Source organism: Ipomoea nil, unplaced genomic scaffold (genome assembly GCF_001879475.1).
Source record: "Ipomoea nil cultivar Tokyo-kokei standard unplaced genomic scaffold, Asagao_1.1 scaffold1034, whole genome shotgun sequence".
Classification (NCBI taxonomy): Eukaryota; Viridiplantae; Streptophyta; class Magnoliopsida; order Solanales; family Convolvulaceae; genus Ipomoea; species Ipomoea nil.
The window spans coordinates 1,849,975-1,877,952 of NW_017617462.1; the positions used below are offsets into that span (position 1 = coordinate 1,849,975).

General features: G+C 38.8%; 1 pseudogene; it reads left to right on the forward strand.

The window, feature by feature from the left end:
• Window positions 1-9,138: 9,138 nt before the first annotated feature.
• On the forward strand, window positions 9,139-26,541 carry LOC109180760 (annotated as a pseudogene).
• The last annotated feature ends 1,437 nt before the right edge of the window (window positions 26,542-27,978 follow it).

Here is a 27,978-nt window from a genome sequence, read left to right on the forward strand (position 1 = left end):
GGCGACCTGCTCGGAGAGATCCCGTTCAGCTTTGACCTTCTTCAGCTGAGCCTCCAGGTATCGGATCTCCTGTAGTCGCCGGTTGGCGACTTTCTTCAAGGCCTCAGCTTCGTTGGCCTGAAGGGCCCGTTGTTGAAGAAACTGGGCCGCTCGGGAGATCTGCATACGCGAACAATCAAGTTAGCCTAACGGCAATACTTCAAAAATTCAAGAAAAGAAAATACGCTTACCTCAGCCAAGTCATGGCCGATTTTCTCAGCTACCTGGCTCGGGGTCAGCTTGGAGAGGTCCTCCTTGGCCGACCCGGCATTCCCGATCCGAGCGAGGATCGAGGATCCGCCTTTGTTGCCCCCGCCCGAGGGTGTCGGGCTGTGCTGTTCCCGGCACCGTTTCAAGGCCCCGGTCTCTGAGGCGGTCTTTTCCGCCACCTTCTCTTTCCCCTTCCCGACCGCCACTCGGGTGACCAGGACCTCCGAGGCGTCCACCACGAAGCCTTCGGTCGTGGTGACGGTCGACGCCCCTACGGGTCGGGCAACCGGGATCTCTTTCTCCCCGGCCGGCTTAGCTTGGCCCTTCTTCTTGCCAAGAGAAATCTTGGCCACTGGGCGCAGAGGGACGTCCTCGTCTCCGAAACCGGCCATTTCTGCAAACAAAACAAAGTAGGTTAGATCGAGCTAAAGGCCCAGTCGGGCCGTTGAAGTAAGAGAAAAGGGCTAATGTAGCACCTTTGCCTTTTCGTTTGCCCCGGGCGGGCATCCTTGCGATCATAACACCCCGAGGCTCGGGCTTATACTTATGAGGTATATTATATACGGGCTCGGGCAAGTCAGCTGCTTCGAGGGACTCGGGCGTCTTGAAGATTTGGTACTCGTAGATCTCGCCCGAGATTTTGGTGACGGCGTCTATAAGGGCCTGGGTCTCGATTGGGATGACTTGTCTTCGGAAACGCTGACTCCAGACCCTCTCGACCGGGAGGATCCACGGATCGTACTTCACTGAGAAGATCCGGTTTTTCCACCCCCGGTTGTTCCCGGGCAGCCCTTCGATCGAGCATTTGTCCGCTCGGGATTGTATCATCAGAAATCCACCCCCATACGCAGCCGCTAGCACCTTCACTTGGTAGACGAAGTTGAAGAGCTCCATCGTGCAGGCTACGTCGTGCCGACTGCAGATCTGGGGAAAGCATGCGATGATCCGATGCGCGTTCGGGCAAATCTGCCGGGCATAACCTGGTAGTAGCCCAGGAATGCAGTGAGGAGGCTGGAAAAGGGGAACGTGATCGGGGCCATTAGCGAATCGTAATGCATCCCAATCCACTTCCCCTGGTGCCGCTCGATGATATTTTCGAGCTGCCTGCTGGTGTCGAACTCGACCCGACCAGCGATAGTTGCCGCGATCCTGCTTGCTTCTCCCTTTGTCAGCAAGCTCCTCTGGCCTTCGACGTTCTCGCTGTTAAGGAACTCAAACCCGTCCCGGCCCGGTCGGGTCCTCTTCATCCGCTTCGGCTTCGTTGGCCCGGCCTCCGCCCTCAGGCTCGGCTCGAGGGTAATCCCCTATTACCCTCGTAGGCGTTTCCCTAACGCCTTCGTCCGGGAGGTTTCGTCCGCTCGTGGACGTTGCCTCGCTCCCCGACCCTCTGGAGCTCGACCCCGAGGTCCCTGACGAGCTTAATGACCCTGCTGGCTCGGGGGCTTGGTCGGGAGTGGGTTGTGGTCGTTGTTCGACCTCCGGGGAATAGGACATGATGTCCACCTCCTCGCTGCTGTGCTCGATTGCGTTGTCGTAGTCTGCGATCGAGGCGTTCTGGCTATCCGAATCCGACATGTTTTCTACCTAGAGGTCGGTCGGGGTTAGTACAGGGTCGGGAGGTTAGTTCAAAGTTAGTCCTATCCTACTCCTACGCAAAGCTAAAAACAAAGTAAAAAGCTAAGGGATCAAGAGCTTACCGATTGCTGATACTTCGAAGAGAACTTGAAGCTTGGCTTTGCTCGACTGGTTCGCTGAACTGCTGCTCGGGACTTTCTGAGGGTACCGACTGCTTCAGTGGATTGAGGAAAGTTCAAATGGAGGCTTCAAGGGCCTATTTATAGGAGAGCATTTAGGCGGGAAACCAATCCACTTGCGTGACACGACCCGCACTGATTCCGAGGCCGGCAGTGGCCGACACGTGGCGAGGGAAGGAATGACAGCTGGTCGGTCGGTTTGTTGGCTGACGTTTGGGCTTCTTCATCCCGTCCCGTTTTTTCCCGGATGGTCAAAAAGGCCCGGGCTGGGGGGCTTTTGATAGGGAATATCCCGATCGACATAAGCCTCACCACGACCGACTTGCCTTTGTCTATGTCTTTTTGTCTTTGTAGGTAGCAGGTCGGGCTTTTCATGAAGACCCCGGTCGGGAAGCGACCGGGAATTGCCCGAGCGTTGGTGTCGACCACCGAGCGGTAGCCCTTCGGCGAGAGAGCTGACAAAGGACACGTGGCGGCTCTTTACGACGACAGACAGGGCACCCGGGAGGATGACACGTGGTGGCTACGTGGAGGACATGCCGAACGGCTGGAATCCTGTCCCCGGCGTAGCGGCTATAAATACCCACAGTAGCTACAGTGTAAGGGACTTTTTGGACGATCGATAGGTTGTTACTAGAGAATCCCAACCGCAGTCAGTCGGTACTCAGAGCAACCAAGTAGATTGTACTTAGGGCCTTTACCGTGATCAATAAAATCTTTTACTTGCTTTAATTGGTCTCGGGTTTATTTTATATTGCTTGCGTAGAATTAGCAGTATCAAGTGTTTTTTATATAGGTTGTTATTACCTAGTTGATGTTAGCCAAGTACTAGGGCGCATGCAATTACTATGGTAAGATGTATATACTGTCTAGAATTATGTTACGAAATTTTGTTGTGATAAGTCACTTATTTAGTGTGTTTTATATAGGTTGTTATTACCTAGTTGATGCGTGTTATACAAAATTATGAGGGCTTTTTAGCACCTTTTAGAGGCCAAAGGTATCAGCTGCAGCTGCCCGTAATGTGATTGAAAGGTGTTTTGGATTACTGAAAATGAGATGGGCTCGCATTATTCTTTACAAGGTAGTATCTGTTCTATACTTTCTCAAACAATTTCAGCACAAAGAATCTAAGCCCCCACCACCGAGGTTCAAACCTTTGACCATCCATTTAGAATGGTAACCAAGATGCCATCACACTACATGGTAGTTGGCATGATTTTAGTGAGTTTGTAGGAGTAAACGAACATAGTCAAGACAATGAAATAAATACAGTTGAGCCCTCGGATGTTTGGACAAATTGGCGCATGAAATTAGCAACATAAATGTTCAATGAATGGCAAGCATCTAGGCAACCTTAGAGTTAATCGTTCTTGTTATTGTGCAGTAGTATTCAATAAAATGTTGTTGTTTGCTTATGTTTGAACTATGTTATTATGTAATGAGTGATTTTATTAGCTTTGATGTTTGTTAACTCTAAACTCTTCAAGAAAAAGTGCAGCAATTAGACTTCGAGGTAAGTCAAGTTGATGGGTTGTCCAATGAAGAGTACTTGATGGCTTTGGTCAAACTTCTTAACTGCCCAAATCAAATGCTTGTGTTTTTTGGCCTTCCACCGCATCGAAGATTAGAATGGCTAAAAGCATTTATTGCAACAAATTGAAGGTTGGGTATGTGGGTATTGAATTGTAAGGGATGAACCCTTCGTATTATATTTTTTTGGGGTGTAAGCTTTTAAAACTTAAGCTTAACATTTTATTATGTTTAATTAGGTCGTTTACTTTTATTTTTATGATTTTTTTGGGTGTGAGCTTATGAAGCTTAACATTTGATGAGGTATTTGCATGAAAATTTACAATACATCTAGTCCAAGAGATACGGTAGATGACTGGTATTTGAATTTAATATGTTATATATTTTTTGGTGTTTGAATATGCAAATGGGTCCAAAAAATACCTGTCATTTAATAATAATAATAACAATAACAATAACAATAATAATAACCACAACAACAATGAGCATTTTGGACTTTATACTACTTATTCCCTCTCAATTTCCATGTATACCAAACATTGGAATTGAAATTCTCAGTAATTTTATTTTTGCAAACCAAACACTGAAATTTAAACTCTCACTTTATTCTTTTCCCATGGAATTACAATTCCCTTCCCACCTAATTCCTTCCTTCCAACCAAACGCCTCGTTACTCCATCTCACATGTTTTTGATGTAGACACTTTTCTGTGGATCCACATGATGAAAATAAATAATCCTTGTTTGTCATCTTAGGGAGTAGAAATAAGGTAGTAGAATTTGGGAGTATACATATTATAACTCTTTTATATTTTATTAAGAGTAAAAATTTATGATAGAAAAAAGTATTTAAAAAGAAAAAAAAGAAAAAAGTTTTTATGCTGCACGCGCCCGCTGGGCGTTGAAGTTGCTACACACGCACGCCCCTAGCAGTAACTTTCCCCATTCTCCCCAATAAGTGGACCCCACAAAAATATTGATTTGCAAGAGAAAAAAACCCCTCCCATTATTGTAAAAATCATAGCTTGAATTTTTTCTTTCACAAAACTGAGCAAATACCCCTAATGAGGTTGCTCTTAGCTTTTTGGCTTTACGTTTCATTGAAAGGTTCACTTTTTAAATGCTTACAGGGCGTTTGGTTGGAGGGAATTTAAATTTCATTCCCACTTAATTCCTACCTAATTCCAAAGGCAATTAAATTCCTTAGTTTGGTTGAAAGGAATTGCAATTCCCTCATTTTCATGGAATTAAAATCTCATGCCCCCCCCCCCCCCCCCCTTGGGATTTTAATTCCAAGGATTTTAGGAAGAAAAAAAAAAAAGATAATGATGAGACAAAATTAGCCCTCATCGTTTTTAACCTAAAATTGATGCTTGACAACAACAATGGGCATTTTGGACTTTATACTAGTTATTCCCTTTCAATTCCGTATACCAAACATTGAAATTGAAATTCCCAATAATTTTATTCCTATAAACCAAACACTGAATTTTAAATTCTCACTTTATTCCAGTAATTCATCCCCCATGGAATTGCATTTCCTTTCCCACGTAATTCCCTCCCTCCAACCAAACGCCCCGTTGGCATCAAAGCAGTTAATCAAGGGGTTTAGTTTTTACAATTTAGATTTAGAATTTAGTTTTTTGTTAATTTTTTAATAATTATGTAGAAATGCATTGTTTATTGTTAAAAATACAAATAATGTCACCCCATTAAAAAATACGATTTGATATATTCAATTTTTATACATGTAAAATTAAAATTAATTTTTTATTTTTCTCCTAAAGACATTCTCACTTTTATATATATATATATATATATATATATATATATATATATATATATATATATATACACACGGTTGGAGATGTCCTTATAAAGTGCAATATTTAAAAATTACGCCAAGCGATATCAAATCCATGGTACATCAGATAAAATGTCTAACATTTCATAACATGTACATCAGTTAATCCAAACTCTTCGTGGAGATATAACATGTATCCAAACTCTTAGAAAGATCGCAATAAATGGGTCTTTAATCATTGTGGTGATTGGTTATTTGGGTTCACCACGAAAATTGGGATATCTAATAGCTTTGTGTTGAGTTGTGGGGCCTAAGGGATGGTCTACGGCTGGCAAATGAGAGGGTTCTTAAGAAAGTGGTGTTTGAGCTTGACTCGCAATCAGTTGTGGTTGTGATGAGAGGGGAAGAAGATGTTGACGAGTAATCATAAACTCTCCTCAAAGATTGCAGGTTCCTTAGTCTTTGCTTTGAAGATATTGCCTTCCATCATACGCTGCCTGAGGGTAACAAGTGTGTTAATCATCTCGCTTGTTTGAAATTGCATTCAAATAAACATGGTCCAAGTTAAATTGTGTGGCCAGAATAATTCCTCAAGTTATGTGGCTTGTTTCTTTCTGCAGTTGTGATTTTTGTGGGAAAACTTGTGGCTGAAGTGGGAGAGTTGGGTATTTCAGAAACTATAAATACCCAGCCTCCCAATGCTTTCAACACACAAAAACATTCATTCTCTCCTCTCATTTTCTATTTCGTCTGAGCTTATAAGTTGGGTTCGACTGCGATTACCTGTGCCTGTAAGTCGTAGCTTATCTGTATGCAACCAGTCGAAAGCATACTGGGTATAAAAGACCGCACAGTCTCCGGCAATTTACTTTTAAGGTAGTGTACTGCACACGACACAGATTTCCCAATTTTCCTCCTTCATAAATTCAACCTACATAAACAGCAGTGCTACCTGCGACATTTTTTAACGGAGGACTAAATTGGGTGCGATTTTTAATGTCAGATGACCAAATTGGGTAATTTTCAAAGTCAAGGACTAAATTAAGCAATACGCAATAGTCAAGGGGCCAAAATGGATATTAACTCTTTCTTTTTTTCTTTTTGGGAATCAAAATTTTGAGCTATTTAAATAATAATAATAAAAAATGTACTACCTAAAGTTGGTTATTAGCTTTCTTAAGAATTTACAAATTGATATATTCCTTTCTTATGTTCCCAGTTCCTCTAAATGTTTATGGAAGGATAAACATCACTGAATCTCACATACAAATTAGAAGATGCAAGATCACCCAACATTGTAAGGAGAAAGCTTTAACAATGAAATTATAAAATATTGTCTGGTTTGAGTTGTGATAACGGATTTAGGATTACGGTGACCAAGGGGTATGGCTCCTCCAAGTGTTGTGCCACTAGTGCGGCTAATAGACCAACAGGTCCTCCTATGGGTCAGACTCCTCCACCTTTTGCAGCTAGACCTCCACATGGTTCACTACCTTCTTCTATTGGTGAATGGTGGTCCTTCTATTCCTCCACCTTTAGGCACTTTGCCTTCATCAACTCCAAGTCCTCAACAGGGACCTTTTATGGCCTCCACATTTGCATCAGGTTCTATTTCACCGCCATCAAGCATGCCAACTGCAAGTGGGGCCACCCATGTTTGGGTCAAGGCTAATGTAGAGTGGACCATGCTTTCCTCTTGCAGCTGACATGGTGCGACCACCAGTTGGATCTCACCTCCACCATCAGCTATGGTTTTATCGTCTGGAACTCCTTCCCAGTTTCCAAGCATGCGGTCTCCCTTTGGAAGTCCACCTCCCACTGCACCAGTTACATCACAACCCCCCCCCCCTCCACATTCCATTTTCAGCACCACATCCTTCAGTTCCATCATCATTTGCAGCACTAGTTCAAGGCCTTTAATTTATTATACCTGATGTATAAAATAAATTTTGTTGTATATATAATAATAAGATTTGATGCCACCAATTACAAACTTATAAACATTATGAAGCTTAAAATTGAAGAATTTGAGTATTGTGGGTGTCATATTATGCATACTATGATTAAAACCCATTGTCTTACACCTAAGAAAACAAAAAAAGACTATTTTATACCATATATAACCAAATGACTTATTTTAATTTCTTGTAAAAATTTTGAATACTTTCATGTGTTATCATGACTCCTTCCTTAAAAAAAAAAATTAGGGTACATCTGATGAGGAATGGGAGTGGTGGATTTGAACACATACCTAGAAAGTAGTGTAGCTTACCACCTGAACTTCCGTATCTATAGTCTTGCCTAAAAGTCTTAGTCTCTAAATAGATACTAAAGAAAAAAAATTCTTTTAAGTAAAATTGAATTAAAATGAATTGAGGGTTGGACATGCTTGTATTTGTGCACTTATGTTGAGCATACCTTCGAATTAAGAATTTAATAGGTGGCTCCACTTGGTTCCATGCAACCTCCAAGGATGTATATATGGAATTCCGCCTCCACTTCAAAGTCATTCAGTGGCTTCTATAGCACCTCCTTTTAGGTTACGTTTGGAAACCCAAAAAATGATTTATGGAAATCATTTTCTGGGTTTCTAGTGTTTGGCTAGAAGGGAAAAATGAAAGTCAATGAAAAACAGGGGTGTGATCAATGAAAAATAGAGGGAATTTTACAGAAAATGACTTCCCATTTGATTTGGGGAAGTCATTTTCTGTTTGCAACAATGGAACAGTCAATCACCCGCCACCACCACCACCACAACCACCCCCACTACTACCACCACCACCTTCATTGAATATTTTAAATGTTTAAAATTAAAAATAATTATGCTTATTTTCTAGAAAATGAACCAAACACACCAAGACAGTTTGCTGGAATGCAACCAAACACTGGAAAGGAAAATGTTTTATGGAAAATGACTCATTTTCTAGAAAACATTTTTCAAAAGTCATTTTCCTACTTTCCAAACACAACCTAAGTCACACTGGTGCTTCTGTGACGAGACCATGCTCCATACAACTTATTAGGTAGACAATGCTTCATACAAGCATACAACTATGTAGACTATGCATAGGGTTCATTATTTCTATGCATAAGGTATCTTATTTTCTATGCATATGATACATTATTTTTATGCACGCATAAGATATATTATTTTTAGGAATGAGGATCAAATAGGCCATCGAACTATACACCAAAATGCAATTAGGTCATTGAACTCAAAAAACATGCAATTGGGTCCCTGAAAAACACAAAATGATGCAATTGAACCAAAAGTGACCTGTTTACCTGTTAGTTTGCTGACGTAGAGGTTATCATATTAAAATAATAATTTTTTATTTTATTTTAATAATTTTAAATAACAATTTTTTTAAAAGGGGGGAGGGGGGGGTGCTTCGTCTCCAGGCTGCCGGAGACGAAAGGACCTCTTCATATCCTCCAGCATGGAGACGAAGATCAGGTTGTCGGAGATGAAGCCCCCCCCCCCCCTTTCTTTTTAATTCTTTTTAATTTTGTTATTTAAAATTATTAAAATAAAATTAAAAAATGGAAAAAGGGTCAAATATGCCCTTGAACTTTACCTCAAAAGTCAATTAGACCCTTAAACATTTTAAAGTTGCAATTAAACCCATTAACATCTCATTTTTGTGCAATAAAACCCAACAACCTGTTAGTGACCTGCTATCACAGGTCACTAGGATATTTGACAATTCTCCAGCGACATTCTGACCAACGTGAACGTTCTACGTTTACCTTCTAGACCAAACACGCCTTAACATCCTCTGGAATTCAAACGGAATTCATGAAGCTCCCTTCCATTTTCAATAACAAAGCAGATCACCAGATGAATGCCACGCCAAGACTGTCTTTCCAGGAAAACTTCAGCGCCGTAGCCAGAGCCGGAGACGTCATCTCCGTCTACCTAGCACCTCCGACTGCCTCGAGACTTAGGAGTCTTAGTTCACTAACACCTCAGAATCCGCTAGCTTCTCGACTGAGTCCGATGACGAGCGGATCATCATCGGGGTGAGGTTCGACAGGCTATTCTTCGACCGTGGTGACACCAATTGTAACACCCCCCTTTTTATTAACCTTGATTATCAAACTAAAACTTCAAGGATAAACTAAAGCAGCGGAAATAAACTTAATTAACAACTTAAAAGTAGTGTCACCGCCAAAACCACCCTTCACGGTGATTGCACAGGTTAAGGATAAAAAGCTAAAACATTTTTACATCAAAACTCTAAGGTAGGAACTAAACTAGTAACTACCAAACAATCTACGCACTAAGCTACCGCGTGCGCTCTTAAACGCTGGCCCCACCTGAAAGGGGTTAACAAACAAACAAGTAGCAACAAAACCCGTTGATGTAGCAAAAATAAGATGTGAGCTCGGGTGTTATATCGTCCTCAGGGGATTGGGGGATATGGCACGCAATATACAATCACAATAAACTAGGCACTAGCATAAGGAAATCAACAAGAAGCTAAGAAAACTACAAGTTTAAGGAAATGATAAGACTAACACATATACACAAAGATAAACACAAAATAAAGAAATAGGACTCAAGCTAGGGAGCATTATCATCTAGATGCATAGCACAACCTAAGGATTGGGGAAAATCACACAACCAAGGAATAGAGGGGATGCACGTAGGAATCCTAGTCTATAAGTCACTCACGTGAGCAAATTAGCTAGGATTAGAACAAGGAATTGCCCCACTCTCGTGGTGAATCAACTCCAAGTTCTTCAAGAACACAAAGCATCTAAAACCCCCAATTTCTTCCATTTTCATAGGAAAAATCGGGTTTATGCAAGGAGTGGCTTGAAATCTTGACCCAACTCTCATTGAGGCCAATAATCCTCCAACACATGTCAATGAATGTTGTACACCAAGCATTAACAAAATACAAACACAAATCCTTCATAAACTCAAGAACCCTAGGTAGGCAAAATCCCCTTTATGCAATAATCACAAATCAAGCATCAAGATATATAATACAACCCTAACTCAAGTCCATAAACTAACTACTCATGATTCAATAGCATAAAGAACACAAAAACATAAATGTAAAGCATAAACATTGCAAGATAAAGAGATAAAAGGGAGAAGAAAACTTCACTAAGACATGGATGGTAAATCTTGGAATCCAAGTGTTGATTCCTTGAATACAAGCTTGAAATATGATAAAGAACCTAAATCTACACCTAATCTAACACTAAAATATGAAAAGAAAGAGTAGAAAATAGTTAGGGTTCGAATGGGGTTCAAAACCGAGTAAAAATGAGTGAAAACTTAGCTAAAATAGAGCAGAGACGGGGGGCTCGACGCGTCGAGAGTAATTCTCGACGCGTCGAGCATTTACAGATTGCAAAACGCGATCTCACTGCCCAGATTCGACGCGTCGAGAAAATTCTCGACGCGTCGAGTGCTTCTCTGCAACGCAACTCCGACTTGTAGGCTGATTTTGACCACTTTATGCTCAGAATTAGGCTTCGATGTCTTCATGAAAGTTGTAGATCTTCGAGTCTTCTTTCCATTGGAGCAAAAATCACTGCATTTGGACATTTCTGGGCCGAGATATGATCAAATTACCAAACAGTGGTCAGTTTCGGGTGAAATCTGTAAGTTCGGAATTTCAACTTCAAGGATGATTTTGACCACTGTGGCTTCCTTTTTAGGCTTTGATGTCTGAATATAAGTTGTAGCCCTTTGAGTCTTCTTTGCAATGGGACAAGAATCATGTAATTTGGATGTTTTTAGCTTGATATATGGTCCAAAAACCATGACGTCGACGTGCAGGTCGGGAATTGCAATTGCATGGTCGCTTGCTTCTCTTTTGCTTTGGTTTGCCCACATGACCAAGACCATTGAAAGAACCACCCTAGACTCCTTTGAAAGTGTTGCATCCATCTCCATAGCTTCATATTTGGCTCTCATTGACTCCAAATTCATCCAAAATACCTCAAAAGCACACAATTGCCTGCAACTCTACAATTTATGCATCAAAAGATATAAACAAAGGAATTAAGGCACTTCTTTGCATAAAATCAAAGTGTTTGTCACTCAAAATATGTCTATACAAGGGGTAAAAATATGGACATAAATGCACTTATCACCCGTTAGCACGAAGCTAAGTATAACGCCACTCAACCCTGTAAAGTAATACATTATATACTTTGGAAAACCGAAGTTTCACATTCTTAAATCAAACAAGTCTGTTAAGAATAAATTGTAATAGATTTTGATATGTCATATTGTAAATCGTAGAACCCTAATTTTATTTTTGGTTAGACTAGTCGAGTCATAGACCAAGAAAGAGAAAAATAAATTCATTAGTTGAGGAAATGGATGAAGAAGAGATAAAGCCTAAAATCAAGAATTTGCCTAGTGAAAATGGCAAACAAAAGAGGAAGATGTATGCGTTTGAAGAAGTTATGAAGACTATCATCCTAAGAAGAAATCTCTCAAAGAAAATCAAGAAGAAATCCCTCAAGAAATCCCGAAGAAGAAAGAACGTGACTTGAAGTTTGCATGAAGCTATCTTGAAGATCAAGCATCTACAGAAAGAAAGAAGTACACCAAGTGAAACAAGATGATAACCAAAAGGTTATACGGACGAGTTGGTAGAAGCTTGAAATATTATATGCAAGGTCATAGGTTTGAATCTCACATCCCACATATTTTAAAGAAGCCAAGTTTAAATGTTTGGGCGATGGTTTGGCCGAAGGGAATCAAAGCCAAGTTTAAATCCATCAGATGAAGTTTGGGCGATGTTTTGGCCGAAGGGAATCAATTTGCAAAGTCAAATGGGATGAGATTTCCAAGTTGACTATGGGATGAGATTTCTGAAGTGAAGGGCAAAGTCAAATGGGATGAAATTGGGATGCAATCACGTTGACTATGGGATGAGATTTCTGAAGTGAAGGGATGAAATTGGGATGCAATCACGTATCTCACCCTTTGGGCAGAAGTTTCAATTTGATGGGATGAGATTTGCAAAGGGCTTCAATTCAATTCAAGGGATGAGTTCATAATCCAAATCAAGGGATGAACTCATCCCTTCCAAATATAGTAAGGGATGAAATCCCTTCCAAATATAGTAAGAGATGAAGTTTACATGGGAAGAGATAGGGCTTCAATTCAATTCAAGGGATGAAGTTGCAAATCCAAATCAAGGGATGAACTCATCCCTTCCAAATATAGTAAGGGATGAAGTTTACATGGGAAGAGATTTCCCAAGTTTGGAAGTGGGTAGACAGACCCAGACGTGAAGTACAGAGGAAAATACAAGACGAAGTTGCAGAAATAAAAATACTAGTCTAAACTAGTAAGAGATTAAATTGGAGATTATATTTTGAAGATAGAAATCCCAAGAGGCGTGATCTACACCAGATGAAGATTCTTGGGACGCCATTTTTGCTAAAACCTCAAGCTCAACTTGCAGAGAATCTCTGACATATCTGCAACGTTATCTTATCCTCTGAAAAGGCTATACAGCTAGATGAAATTAAAAAATGAGAACGTTTCTTTCCAACGGACGGATTCTCATTACCAGCTATAAAAGCATGAAGATTGAAGCAGTGGAAAGTAGAAGCAAATAGCAAGAAGCGAAAAGAACATAGCTAAACAGAGCATACGAAATTCAAAGAAAGCTTTCCATCTCAAGAGCTTAAATTGATATATTCTTTGTGAGATAAACACTCAGAGTGATACAGAGTTTACAAAAGAAATATCCAAGAGTGTTAGAATCTTCATCAACTACAAGAGACTAAGAGCATCATCGAAGATCATCTGCAGAGTCTCAAAGTTGGAAGCAAGGCAAAACTTGTTTTGGAGCAAAACAAGGGAAAGGAGGAAAGTAACACGGAGTTATGAAATCCTGGATTGTCACACGGAGTTGTGGGATCCGAAGCAGCAATGTCGGAAGAAATTGGGCGTGATTAGTGCGGGCTTTGTGATCAAAGCACTAGATCACGGAAGAAGCGTTTCTACCGGAGCGTAGAAGACGGGGGGAAAGTAACGCGGAGTCGTGAAATCCTGAGAAAGTAACGCGGCGACGTGAAACCCGAAGCAACAGTGTTGGTGGCACTGGGCGTGATTAGTGTCGGCTTGGTGATCAAAGCACTAGATCACGGAATTAATTGTATCTTGGAACCAAGAAGTGGTGGATATAGTGAATTGCTCTTGGACGATAAGAGCAAGTGGAGTAGGAGGATTACACCACCTCCGAACCACTATAAATTGCCTTGTGTTCTTTACTGCTTTCTTTACTTACTGCCCTTGCTTGCTTCTTACGAGAATAATCTTGACACAATCTACACACACACCGTATCGTTTATTTATTTCCGCTGTGCACCGGACTCTAACAATCTAGTTAAGAGTCTTGGTTTCTCTGTTGCCTTAGCAATTGTTGTACTGTGCTAAAAAGTTTGAAAGTCTATTCACCCCCCCCCCCTCCTCTAGACTTTCACCTTACCTCTTTTGGGACCAACAAAGTCTAACATTTAACCATACTTGGCATTATCTTCTAGATGCTTGCAACCTAATATTCATATAGGCGTACTTATCCATTAAACAACACATCACATACTCATCTTAGGATTAGTCTAAAGCTTCTCAAGTACTCAACAATCATGCTTCCTCATATAATCAAATAAGCAATCTTATGCTATCAAATACTCATCAAGCAATCTCGTGCAAGACATATCTCATAAGCAAACTCATGCTATCATATACTACTCATGCAATCTCATGCAAGATATATCTCATAAGCAACTCATGTTATCATATACTATTCATGCAATCTCGTGCAAAACATATCTCATAAGCAAACTCATACTACTAATCATGCAATCTAGTGCAAGACATATCTCATTAGTAAACTCATGCTATCATATACTACTCATGCAATCTCATGCAAGACATATCTCATAAGCAACTCATGCTATCATGTACTACTCATGCAATCTCGTGCAAAACATATCTCATAAGCAAACTCATACTACTAATCATGCAATCTAGTGCAAGACATATCTCATTAGCAAACTCATGATATCATATACTACTCATGCAATCTCATGCAAGACATATATAAGCAATCTCGTGCTACTACTCATGCAATCTAGTGCAAGATATATATAAGCAATCTCGTGCTACTACTCATGCAATCTAGTGCAAGATATATATAATCAATCCCGTGCTACTACTCATGCAATCTAGTGCAAGATATATATAAGCAATATCGTGCTACTACTCATGCAATCTATTGCAAGATATATATAAGCAATCTCGTGCTACTACTCATGCAATCTAGTGCAAGATATATAACTCATAAGATGATGCTATAGAAAGTATAGATATACATATACACACTCTTTCAAAAAGAATACTTTTCTGTGGAGGTTTCTTGTTGTCATAAATGACTTGCTTTGCTTTGCTTTTCTTTTCTTTGAGTCTCAATGACTCGCTTTCTTTGAGTCTCAAAGACTCGCTTTCTTTCTCTTGAGTCTCTTGACTCGCTTTCTCTTTACTCGTGGGCGAGGCCGGGCTTCACCATAGTGTGAATGAATCCATTGGGCACGGCGTCTAGCCGGCCAATCTCTCATCCCACCCACAGAACCAATCTTGTGGTTCCATTACTCATAATCTGTGGAATCAGGTATCGAACTATCAGTGTGCACACCCCCTGACTAGGATTCCAAGCCTGGCGGGCAGTTTCCAACCTCGTAACGTGGGAATACGCCGCGTTACATGATATCGGATCGCAATGTCTGTTGCTTTCTCTTTTACTCCGAAAGAACATAGTCCAAACGGGTCCTCCAAAAATACTGGTTTCCTCACGATAGATATATATAGATATATCACTCATGCAACTCAAATCATGCAATACTTTTGTTATGCAAATATGCACATACTCCTTAACTCAATCTCAATATGGAAAGATAAATGCTTTCTACATGAAAAATGAGATTTTAGAAAATAATACTTAGGCTCACAATGGCCACTTTTGCACTTTCAAAACATGGAATGCTCAACAATGCCATTTACTGTGAAATAGTGCTTCTAACTTCTATTCACTATGAAACTAAATCAATTCAATAATTCATGCATGAAACTCATAACTTAACAAATCTTCTCAATAAACACTTAGCAAGTAGTTCACATGCTATTGGAACTCAAAATACTCAAGGGAACTCATTTACTACAATTGAACATGCAAGATAGACAACTTTGCTCTTTTCATTCTTCCAACTTTGAACATGGAAGAACTTTGCTCTTTTCATCATTTAACAACTTGGCAATAATATTAGTGATTCATAATATACACTTTAGGCATGCTTTACTAAATAAACTCAACTATTAAAGCTCATGCTTATCTATTTATCAATCAAATAATAACATGCTCAGCAATTAAATACTCAAAGTCTGAAACACTTAATCTCATTCACAGTGAATACTCCAACAAAACCTCTGCAACAATTATCTCTACTAAATCTAGCATAAAAGGCTCAGATCTCCTCCAAACTCAACAAAATCAAAGCCAAAACGTGCGTCAAGACGGCCCCGGGGTACTAAGCAACAAGGACCCGCGACACCCCGTCCGAAACGACACGTAGCTGAGCCACAAGGGCCCGACCACTGCATAGAGAACTTCTCAACGGGGCTAGGCTAGACCCGCCGCCTCCAACCGCCCTAGACACGGATCTAGGCGACGGCCCTCTCCTAGGGACGCCCCCTAGGGCCGGTCTTCTACGGAGCTAGCCAACTGTCTCCTTGTTGAGCCGTTGGCTAGGGCCGCTAATCATACTGGTGCACACTGTCTGTGCACCAGATGATTTCCTTTCATCTACAACAACAACTCAGGCAATTCTAACCCATCCAAACCATCGACAACACATCATAAACCAATAATAGATCATGTAAAAACTCAAACACTTCAAATATCTAGCATTTCTACTCATTTCTATTCAATAAAAGACTTCACAAAGTCTTGAAAATAGCTTGGGAGTCCATGGGTTATACCTTTGAAGCTTTCTTCTTCTTCTAGCTTGGATTCCACATCTTCCTTAGCTAGCTACAACCTCCTTCACCTCCTAAACATCCCCAACAAACCAACGACAAACCTACTACTACGTTCTCAAAGAAAGAAGGGGAAAAACTTAGAAGAAATGGAAGGCTAAGGTTGGAAAAACTTACTGTGGAATTCCCTTTGATTTGTAGAGCTATGGTTTGGCAGCCAAGAAAGGGAAATCAGGAGAAGAATGAGGGGATACTATTCCTTTTATATAGGTTCAAAACCCTAGGAGAATTCCATATGATTGGTTGATGAAAGGCAAAATCTGATTGGTGCTCAAATGATGCATCAGGCAAGGTGGATTCTAGTGGTTCACCATACTCCATGGTCCAAAGGCTAGAATTGCTATTTTAAATGGTTTGGGGTTGAAAATGGAATTTTCTCAAAATGATTTCTAGATGAACACTTGGTTTAAGCTTCTCAGAATTCTCCAGGTTTCACTTAGATAGATTTTCCAGTTTAAAACTTGGCACGCAATGTACCCGAAATTCTAGGATACTGGTTTCAAAACAAGTCTAGGTGTCAAATTTATTTAAGAGTGGCTCAAAATATTTAGTCGACACCGATTTCTTCGCAAAAATTATTATGGAGTGAAAATGACTATTTTGGATTTTCTTTTAAAAAATCGATTTATAAAATAAATTTTGGGTTGTCACATCCTATCCTCCTTAAAAGAAGTTTCTTCCTCGAAACTTAGGGTAAACGGACATATTTTCTCAAAACGGAAGCTTCTGAAAGGAGTGACTTGGAGTAATGCAAAAGTTGCAAGATTAGGCTTAAGAGCTTCATTGGAATACTTCGAACGAGGAATCTCTGAGTAGTCGCACAACCACTCTAAAATCTAAGGCACTACACTTACTTTAACTACTATAACTTACTAACTCCAAGTTTCCTCTTTACTCTTCTTACTCTTATCGTTCTTACCACTTCTTTGGTCTCAACACTTGAACTTCTACGTTTTCTCTCATGAAAACTGAGAGTGTTTCACAAACACTTTTCTTTCTTATTCAGTAGCACCTTGCTCGTCTTTACTAGGGTCAGATACCCACAAAATTGAAACTAATACCGATCACAACTTCTCTTGCTTGAACTACTATATACTTCCTTACATATTGTTTACTGTTCTCATCCCTCAAAGATAGGTCACACGTAACGAGATCTAATTCTCATAACACTATCACGTTCACTCGTAATTGATAAACTTCAACTACCTCGATCCTTTCGTTTTGACGTCAACACCTCCTCATCATTTACTTAATCCTTTAACTATTGATAACAAGCAAAATCAACCTTCATTATTGCTTTCACTTCTCAAGTTCATCATTCGATTTCTATTATCATACTAGACATAATGTCGTAGCCCCTCTTTCATACTATACCTGAATACTCCTCTTAGGGATATATCAATCCCTCTAACCACGCAGTGTGATCCAACTCAATCTTAGTTCTCTTTTATTGTTGGCAACTTGTATTAATTCCTTTTCAATCCGAACCGGTGTATTCCTTTTGTGACTTCCTTACTGACTCCAGGAGTATAACTTAACCAATTACCGAGTACTTTGTCCCAAAACTTCTTGCTAATACTTAACTATCACTTCATCGGCCAAATGATTTTAAGATAGGGTGTCGTGTCTCCATTAACACAAGGTCTTAACTATCCTTGTTACTTTTACCAATTGTTACTTATCTCTTACTAGCCTTGTTCACCTTCTCTACCTCAAAGGGATTCTCACACGATTAATACAATCATACACTTTCTCTACACTTTTAAATCTTTATCTAACTTAGTCAACGGTGCTAACTCATAAGTCTCTTTTCCTAAGTCTTTTCTAAAACTTGTGATAGTTCAATAATCTCCGGCATTGATTCCTTTCCCTCTTACTAATCTCTACCATTTCTGTTCCCACGAAACTCTCAACGTTACTAATCTCTAACATTGATTCCTTGCCTTCTTTTCTACTTGTTTCGCGTATTCTTTAACTTTTCCCTTGCTTTGGATTTGCATGCCTTCTTGAATCTGATGTGTCCTGACGACATGAGGATTCACTCTATGAATGCTCCGATTCCAAACGTTGCTTCTTTGCACCCTTACAAAATCACAGGGGCAACACTTAATTACTAACGTTTATCTCAATCTATCTCTTTACACATGCCAAAGGCGCACCAACAGGTACGGCTGTGCGTCGAACGGGTTCGGACGGATCGGATTTCGGTACCTAGCATCCGTTCTGTTTTTGGATTACACAAAGTAATCCCCTATCCGTTTGTTTTTTAGGGTTAAACATGTCGGATATTTCAAAGTCGGATTTCGAACGGTGCAATTCGGATTTCGAACTACATCGGATTTGAATAAAAACTTATAAAAAGCTACAAATTAACTAATTAGTAATTACGTAATAAATAAGTAAAACAGCAAAAACTAGTTTAAGGTAAGTTGTAACTTGTTAACTTCTAAGTAGTAACTAGTAACTACTAGTAGTTAACAACTTACAACTTCAAAATCACAACATAAAAGTTAGCCCTAACAGGTAACAAGTTATATAAACTTTACAACTGATTGCATGAACATACTACAAAAATTGATATACAGATGTTTAAATCAGCTGTTAAGGCATCATAAAAAAACTAAATGCAGCAACAGCAAGTCAGGCAGTCAGCAAGCCATCAACTTAGCACTCCTCATCCTCCTGCTTAAGTTAAGGTGCAAACTTAAATAACATAAAAAACTGAAAACTGAAAAGAATCACAGTTTAACACTTTAACATTTTTTGCTGACAAATACAAATTAGGCTAAGATTGCTGTTTTTTCAAATCATTAAGATTGGGAGAAATTGCTTCTAAAGTTTTGGAACAAAATCCAAAACTTGAGCAACATACCATCCCAAAGTCCTTTGATTCAGACAAAGGTGGAAGCATCATCATAGCCCAAAGAAAATTAATAGGTAAAAGAGTAAGGTAGAATCATAATACCAGATAACCAGATCAGATTAGCAAAACATGCAACTGCAACAAGATTCATAAATGAATAAAGGCAAACTGCATAAACTGATTTGGTATTGTTATACCTGTAGGCTGTAAAGCTGTAACCTGATGTTCAATCAAGTGGAAGTGGAACTGTGGAAGGGGCCAAGGCACTAAAATGCACTTAGATAAATGAATTCATAAGCCAATAAGCCATAACTCATAAGTCATAACAGAATGATAATCTAATCATCTAAGAGAACGGAATAACAGCTAAAAATAAAACTGAGAGCAGAATGGATGAACATTACTGCAATGGTTGGTAGGGAAGTTCCAGCACTCCTAACTCCAGTAGGCAACTCTGCAAGTAAAAAACACATATTAAGTATCATCAATAAAATTTTAAATAATGAAACTTATGAAAGTATTTAAGTACTTAATTACCTTTTTCAAGTCTTTCACAATCATCAATATTTTCTTCAATTTGTATTGGTTGATTTGGTAATCTCAACCAATCATGTGTACAAATTAAAGCTTCCACAATCTTTGGAGTTAAGGAACTCCTAAATGGATCCAACACTCTACCACTTGTTGAAAAAACACTTTCAGGAGCCACAGTGGATATTGGAACTGCAAGAATATATCCCTTGCCATTTTAGAGAGAATGGGCAGTCTATCAGAGTTTACCTTCCACCATTTTAGGATATCAAAATCAACCTTATCTTCCACAATAACCTCACTCAAATATATTTGTAGGTCAGTATGTTTAATGCTTCCACCACTCTCCATCCTTTGCCTTTTCAATTGACTTTTCAACTTACCCTGTGGCCTACCAACAGTTGTAGCACTAGGCTGCACAGTCACTGCTGGTTGAGAAGGTTGGGCAACAACAGCTGGTTCAGTGTTTACATCCACAAAGTAAGTGACTGCATAATCATTGTACAGTTCAAGAAGTGCAAATTTGATCTTCTCAAAACAGGCTTTGCCTTTATCATCACCATAAAGTTGATTTAACTGGGCAAGCATGTACTCAACTTTATCTATAGGGTCCAGAATAGTGCCAAAGAAGATCACACAGTTCATTTTTTCAGGGTCCCCCCAATATTTCAGAAACTTATTTTTCATTTGGGTGCCCATTTCCTGTAACAAAGCATAGAAATAATTAGTTAACATATTAATAAACAAACACAGACGGATTTGTTAAAAATTAAAAGATTGGAATTTACCTTCTCATTTGCAGATCCACCAGTCATGCCATCTAACATGCAACTAAGATCAGAGATCTCACTAAAGAAAGTGTTAGATGTCACATAAAGAGAACCAGAAATTCTCACAATCATGTCATAGAAAGTTTTCAGCAGAGTTACCAAGCTTTTCACATCAAACCAATCCATAAAAGTTGGCACAGAGGTACCAAGGTCAGCAGAAAAAGATGAATCATTCCCCAAATAGGCATCAAAGACTGCCTGGTACTGGATTGCAGTATTCAACATCATATATGTGCTATTCCATCTTGTAGGAAAATCCAGCTGCAAAGCTGATTTGGCTTCCACCCTAATAAGTTCAGCAACTTCTCTAAACTTTTTTAGCCTTGCAGGGGAGTTCCTAACCCATCTTACTGCTTCCCTAACCCTCTTAGCTGAACTATCAGCAAACTTCAACCCATCTTGCACCACTAGATTCAGAATGTGGGCTATACACCTCATGTGTATGTACTTAGACCTTACAGAAGTGGTACCCCAAGACATCAACTTACTCTTAAAAAACCCCATGGCAGTATCATTGGAAGAGGCATTGTCAACTGTGACAGTAAAGACATTCTTAATACCCCACTCAACCAGACAAGTCTCCAAGGCCTTGGCTATATACTCTCCCCCATGAGATGAAACAGGGACAAAGGCTATGATTTTTTTGTTGAGCTTCCACTGATCATCAATGAAATGTGCAGTAATACACATGTAGTTTATCTTCTGTACATAGGTCCATGTGTCAGTGGTTAAGCTGACTCTTTGGGAGCAACCCTTAAAAATTTGTTTAAGGAATGATCTCTCATCTAGGTATCTTTGGAAACTATCCCTTGAAACTGTCCACCTAAAAGGGATTTGGAACCTAGGGCAGGCAACTAGAATAAATCTCCTAAACCCTATCCCATCAACAAACCTAAAGGGAAACTCATCTATTATAATCATCTCACACAAAGCCCTCATAATGGCTTCCTGATTAAACACCCATGTGGCTAATTCCCCCATTACCCCTTCAGAACCCTCTGGTGTAGAGGATGAGACAGCATTGAAAGTCAGAAGTGACTGCCTTGTATCCTTCGAGTGAGTATTTTTAAGATAGACCACCATATGATTTCTTAAAGAGGAAGTGCCATGTTTTTTTTGCTGACAACAAAATATCTTAGCACAATATATGCACCTCCCCTCAATCAGATTGTTCTCTTTATCATGTATCTTTACAAAGTGCTCCCACACCCTGGATCTAGACTCAACCTCTTTTCTCTTTTTCTGTGTAACAACAGGAGTCACCTGAGGCTGCTGAGGTATATCAGTGCCTTGGGGTTGTCCCTCCTGAGTTGAAGGTTGTGGTCCAGAAGTAGGTTGACTGATGCTCTCCATCTAAAAAGATGGGCATCAACAACATTCAGATTTGAAACAATTGTTTCTCAAACAGAATAACAGATTAACAGATCAAACATACAAACAATTAAAAGAAATCCAGATTCAAACACTTGTTTGTGTCATCATCTATCAAGACTTCATATTTACATTTGTACAAATAGTTAAGAACATTTAAGGGTCATACATCCATAAACTGATAAACATATCATATTTTTACATTACAAAGAAATCCAGATTCAGGAACACCTATTCAGTTCATCATTATCTGGATTTCAGTTAAGGGTTTCCACCAATAAATGGAAATTTCAAGTTTCAAGCTTGATAATTTCACAGTTAAGCCTTTAACTTTTACAGGGACATCACAAAATCACACTGCTTCCACAGTTCCACCATTATCACAGACTAGCAGATAATCAGAATATATCAACATATCATAACATATATAGCAGGTTGGGTGGAATTTGCATACCCCTATGAGATTAAAACAGATTCAACCATAATATATCAGAATATAACACATAAATCATAAATATAAAACTAGGGTTTGGGTTTAAAACCGCTTCCACCAAAATACATCAGAATATAACACATAAATCACATATATAGAACTAGGGTTTGGGTTTAAAACAGCTTTCACCAAAATAGATCACACTATAACACATAAATCACAAATATAAAACTAGGGCTTGAGATTAAAACGGCTTCCACCAAAACATATCATCATATAACACAAATAGATCAACATGCAGTGAATAATCACAAATATAAAAACTAGGGTTAGCGATTTACTTGTTTTCCCCAAATACTCCCCGGGGAACAAGGGTCTCTAACCAGTAATCACCAGAGAGAAGGGCTTCCACCACTCTAAGCCTCCAACGGCCACCGGAGAATCAGACACAGCCGGACAGTGCACAGGTCTCAACGAGTAAGTGAGTCACTGTCTCTGAGAGAGTGAAAGTCTCGGAGACTTGGATTATAGTCTATAGAGATTAGAGAAGAAGAGAGGACTCTGAGAGACTGAGAGTCTGAGACTATGTGAGATCGAGAGATTGAGAGTATGAGAGTCTCACAGAGAGAATCAGAGTAGAGAGAAGTCAGAGAGAATGAGAGATTGAGAGAATTAGGGTGAAGGGTCTCAGAGGGTGGAGTGAACGACTGCGCAACAAGCTAAGGCATACATATATAATAGGCTTATACAACGTCGTACCATAGTATACCTTAGCAAACCCAAGGAAACTTCGGATAGTTCGGGCGGGTCGGATGCGTTTTTTGCCTACCTTATCCGAACCACGTTATCCGGCGTCATTTTGCTTAGCGGATCGGATTTGTGATGTCGGATTCGGCTCGGGTTCGGGTGCCTTGGTTCGAATCTCGAGTTGGGAGGATTAGTCAGATATGTTCGGTTTTGCACAGCCCTACCAACAGGATGCAAGTATAACTCTTATACTTGTCACAAAACTTTCAACTTTCAACTTTCTACTTCTAGCTTTTAACTTATAGGTTTCAACTTTTAACTTTTCTTTTCTCAATGTAAGGCTCACAACAAGTAAAGCACAAACAACACAAGTAAAAGCTCTTTTACTTAACTACTTTAGCCACATTCACAAATCTTTCTCTTTCAAACCTTAACTTTTAAGGTTTACTACTTCTAGCTTTCTTAACTTTTCACTTTCAACTTGAAACTCTTGGTTTTTCTCTTTCAACTTCTCACTTTTAACTTCTCTACTTTACTTTCAAAAGATAAGCAAAAGCACTTTAAACACATTGATAAAGCACAAAAACAGTTAAGCAAACGCAAGTAAAACTCACAACCTCACCGCGTTCCTAACTGATACCTAGAGTTTCTCTTAACTCTGCTTCTCATACTTAGTCACTGAACTTAAAGTCTTTCTTATCTTAACCTTAAAAACTTACGGCTCTTTCCCTAATCTTATCCTTCTAAGGATTTTCACTTAAAGTTCTTTTCTTAACTTGTCTTTCTTAAGACTTCAACTTAGAGATATTTCCTTAACTTGTCCTTCCTAGGACTTTCACTTAGAGTCTCTATACTCAATCTTAAGGGTCAAACTTCCTAAGTCTCACATGGTTCGTACCGCTCTGATACCAACTTGTAACACCCCCTTTTTCTTAACATTGATTATCAAACTAAAACTTTAAGGATAAACTAAAGCAGCGGAAATAAACTTAATTAACAACTTAAAAGGAGTGTCACCGCCACAACCACCCTTCATGGTGATTGCACAGGCTAAGGATAAACAACTAAAACATTTTTACATCAAAACTCTAAGGTATGAACTAAACTAGTAACTACCAAACAGTCTACGCACTAAGCTACCGCGTGCGCTCTCAAAAGGCTGGACCCACCTGAAAGGGGTTAACAAACAAACAAACAAGTAGCAACAAAACCCGTTAGCACGAAGCTAAGTATAACGCCACCCAATACTTTTCTTATGCAAATATGCACATATTCCTTAACTCAATCTCAATATGGCAAGATAAATGCTTTCTACATGAAAAATGAGATTTTAGAAAATAATACTTAGCCTCACAATGGCCACTTTTGCACTTTCAAAACATGAAATGCTAAACAATGCCATTTACTGTGAAATAGTGCTTCTAACTTATATACACTGTGAAACTAAGTCAATTCAATAATTCATGCTTGAAACTCATAACTTAACAAATCTTCTCAATAAACACTTAGCAAGTAGTTCACATGCTATTGGAACTCAAAATACTCAAGGGAACTCATTTACTGCAATTGAACATGCAAGATAGACAACTTTGCTCTTTTCATCATTTAACAACTTGGCAATAATATTAGTGATTCATAATATACACTTTAGGCATGCTTTGCTAACTAAACTCAACTATTAAAGCTCATGCTTATCTATTTATCAATCAAATAATAACATGCTCAGCAATTAAATACTCAAAGTCTGAAACACTTAATCTCATTCACAGTGAATACTCCAACAAAACCTCTGCAACAATTATCTCTACTAAATCTAGCATAAAAGGCTCAAATCTCCTCCAAACTCAACGAAATCAAAGCCAAAACGTGCGTCAAGACGGCCCCGGGGTACTAAGCAACAAGGACCAGCGACACCCCGTCCGAAACGACACGTAGCTGAGCCACAAGGGCCCGGCCACTGCATAGAGAACTTCTCAACGGGGCTAGGCTAGACCCGCCGCCTCCAACCGCCCTAGACACGGCTCTAGGAGACGACCCTCTCCTAGGGCCGATCTTCTACGGAGCTAGCCAACTGTCTCCTTGTTGAGCCGTTGGCTAGGGCCGCTAATCATACTGGTGCATACTGTCTGTGCACCAGATGATTTCCTTTCATCTACAACAACAACTCAGGCAATTCTAACCCTTCCAAACCATCGACAACACATCATAAAGCAATAATAGATCATGTAAAAACTCAAACACTTCAAATATCTAGCATTTCTACTCATTTCTATTCAATAAAAGACTTCACATCATCTTGAAAATAGCTTGGGAGTCTATGGGTTATACCTTTGAAGCTTTCTTCTTCTTCTAACTTGAATTCCACATCTTCCTTAGCTAGCTACAACCTCCTTCACCTCCTAAACATCCCCAACAAACCAACGACAAACCTGCTACTAAGTTCTCAGAGAAAGAAGGGGAAAAACTTAGAAGAAATGGAAGGCTAAGGTTGGAAAAACTTACTGTGGAATTCCCTTTGATTTGTAGAGCTATGTTTTGGCAGCCAAGAAAGGGAAATCATGAGAAGAATGAGGGGATATTATTCCTTTTATATGGGTTCAAAACCCTAGGAGAATTCCATATGATTGGTTGATGAAAGGCAAAATCTGATTGGTGCTCAAATGGTGCATCAGACAAGGTGGATTCTAGTGGTTCACCATACTCCATGGTCCAAAGGCTAGAATTGCTATTTTAAATGGTTTGGGGTTGAAAATGGAATTTTCCCAAAATGATTTCTAGATGAGCACTTGGTTTAAGTTTATTAGAGTTCTCCCGATTTCACTCAGATAGATTTTCCAGTTTAAAACTTGGCACGCAATGTACCCGAAATTCTAGGATACTGGTTTCAAAACAAGTCTAGGTGTCAAATCTATTTAAGAGTGGCTCAAAATATTTAGTCGACACCGATTTCTTCGCAAAAATTTTTATGGAGTGAAAATTGGCTATTTTGAATTTTTTTAAAAAAATGGATTTATAAAATAAATTTTGAGTTGTCACACTAACTCCTCCACAGCGAAAGCGTCGGCGACAACCGCAACAAACCCAACAAAAAATCAAGAAAATCTAGAAGAGGTGAGAAGAGGTGGAGGCGCTATTAGCGGCGAGCGTGGTGATGACCATGGAATCCGACGACCTGTACACGAACTTCAAGAAATCCATGGAAGAAATGGGGTGGATAGCCAAGAGATCAGTGATTGGGAATCGTTGCAAGAGCTTCTATGCTGGTACTTGAAGATGAACGAGAAGGTGAACCATGGGTTAAATGGTTGAGATAGCAATCCAAATGGCCAGCTTCTTCAAACGCTAACGACGACCACTTTGTTGTCGGGATCATTGCCAGAATATCGTTACAGAGTCCCTAAGCTTAGTGACTTGTGATAGCAGGTCACTAATAGGTTGTTGGGTTTTATTGCACTAAAATGAGATGTTAATGGGTTTAATTTCCACTTTAAAATGTTTAAAGGTCTAATTGACTTTTGAGTTAAAGTTCAATGGCCTATTTGACCCTTTTCCCAATAAAAAATTATTGTTTTAATATGATAACATCCCTGTCACCAAACTAACAGGTAAATAGGTCACTTTTGGTTCAATTGTATCATTTTGCGTTGTTCAGGGACCCAATTGTATATCTTTTGAGCTCAATGGCCTAATTGCATTTTGGTGTGTAATTCGATAGTCTATTTGACCCTTATTCCTTATTTTTATAAGAGCTAGTACTTCAAAACAAGGGAGATGAATAATGTTGATAAATTATGGAAGATCACCTAGATCAATCACCAAAATAAGTGTTATCCAAATTAATTAGTATTTAAGTTTTTAGATTATTATGAAATATTTTGGAATTTAAAATTTTAGATTATTATGAAATATTTTGAATACTATTATAAGAATTACAAATATTTTGATAAATTTATCATTTTCGTTCAATTTTATCAAAATGTCTTCAATCTATAGATCTATATTTTATAAAATTCATATAAATAAATAGATAAGTTACATTTTAAATTTAAATGCTTTAATTTCAATTCCCAGGCATTTTAAATATTATGACAATTACAAATATTTTGATAAATTTATCATTTTTCGTTTAATTTTATCAAAGTGTCTTCAATATATAGATTTATGTTTTATAAAATTCATATAAATAAATAGATAATTTACATTTTAAATTTAAATGTTTTAATTTAAATCCCCATAGTTAGGCATCACAATCCAAATTCGAATTGTTTTCTTTTAAGAAAATTGTTAGAAGGTATCCGTATCAGGTTTTATAGAATTTTGCAATTAGCTCTTTATGGATATAAGAACATAGAACCACTAGAGCATTTATGGAATGGTGAGGGAGTACCATCTCAAATTGCTCCAAAGGGGCAGCAACCAGCAGGGCATGAACTATTAAACTACTCCCATTTGATGATTGAGTTTAATTTGAAGTCCTATATTATCATTGAACTAGTAATTGTCCCGTGCGATGCACGGATAAAAATTATACAATATGAAGTTAAGTTATTTTAATTAGATATATAAATGTATCTCAAAGTAGTAGACAAAGTAAGACATGACAAAAGTTAAGAAACATTGAAACAAAATTACAAATTATTAAATACTTGGTGGTACAACTAAATTAATGCAAAAAAAAAAATATTTAAATAAACTATTTAACACTTTAAAAGTAGATAAAAGACAAATTATCAAAAGAAATGTCCAGCAACATTTGTTTTTTCAGCACACAAGAGCATATGTGA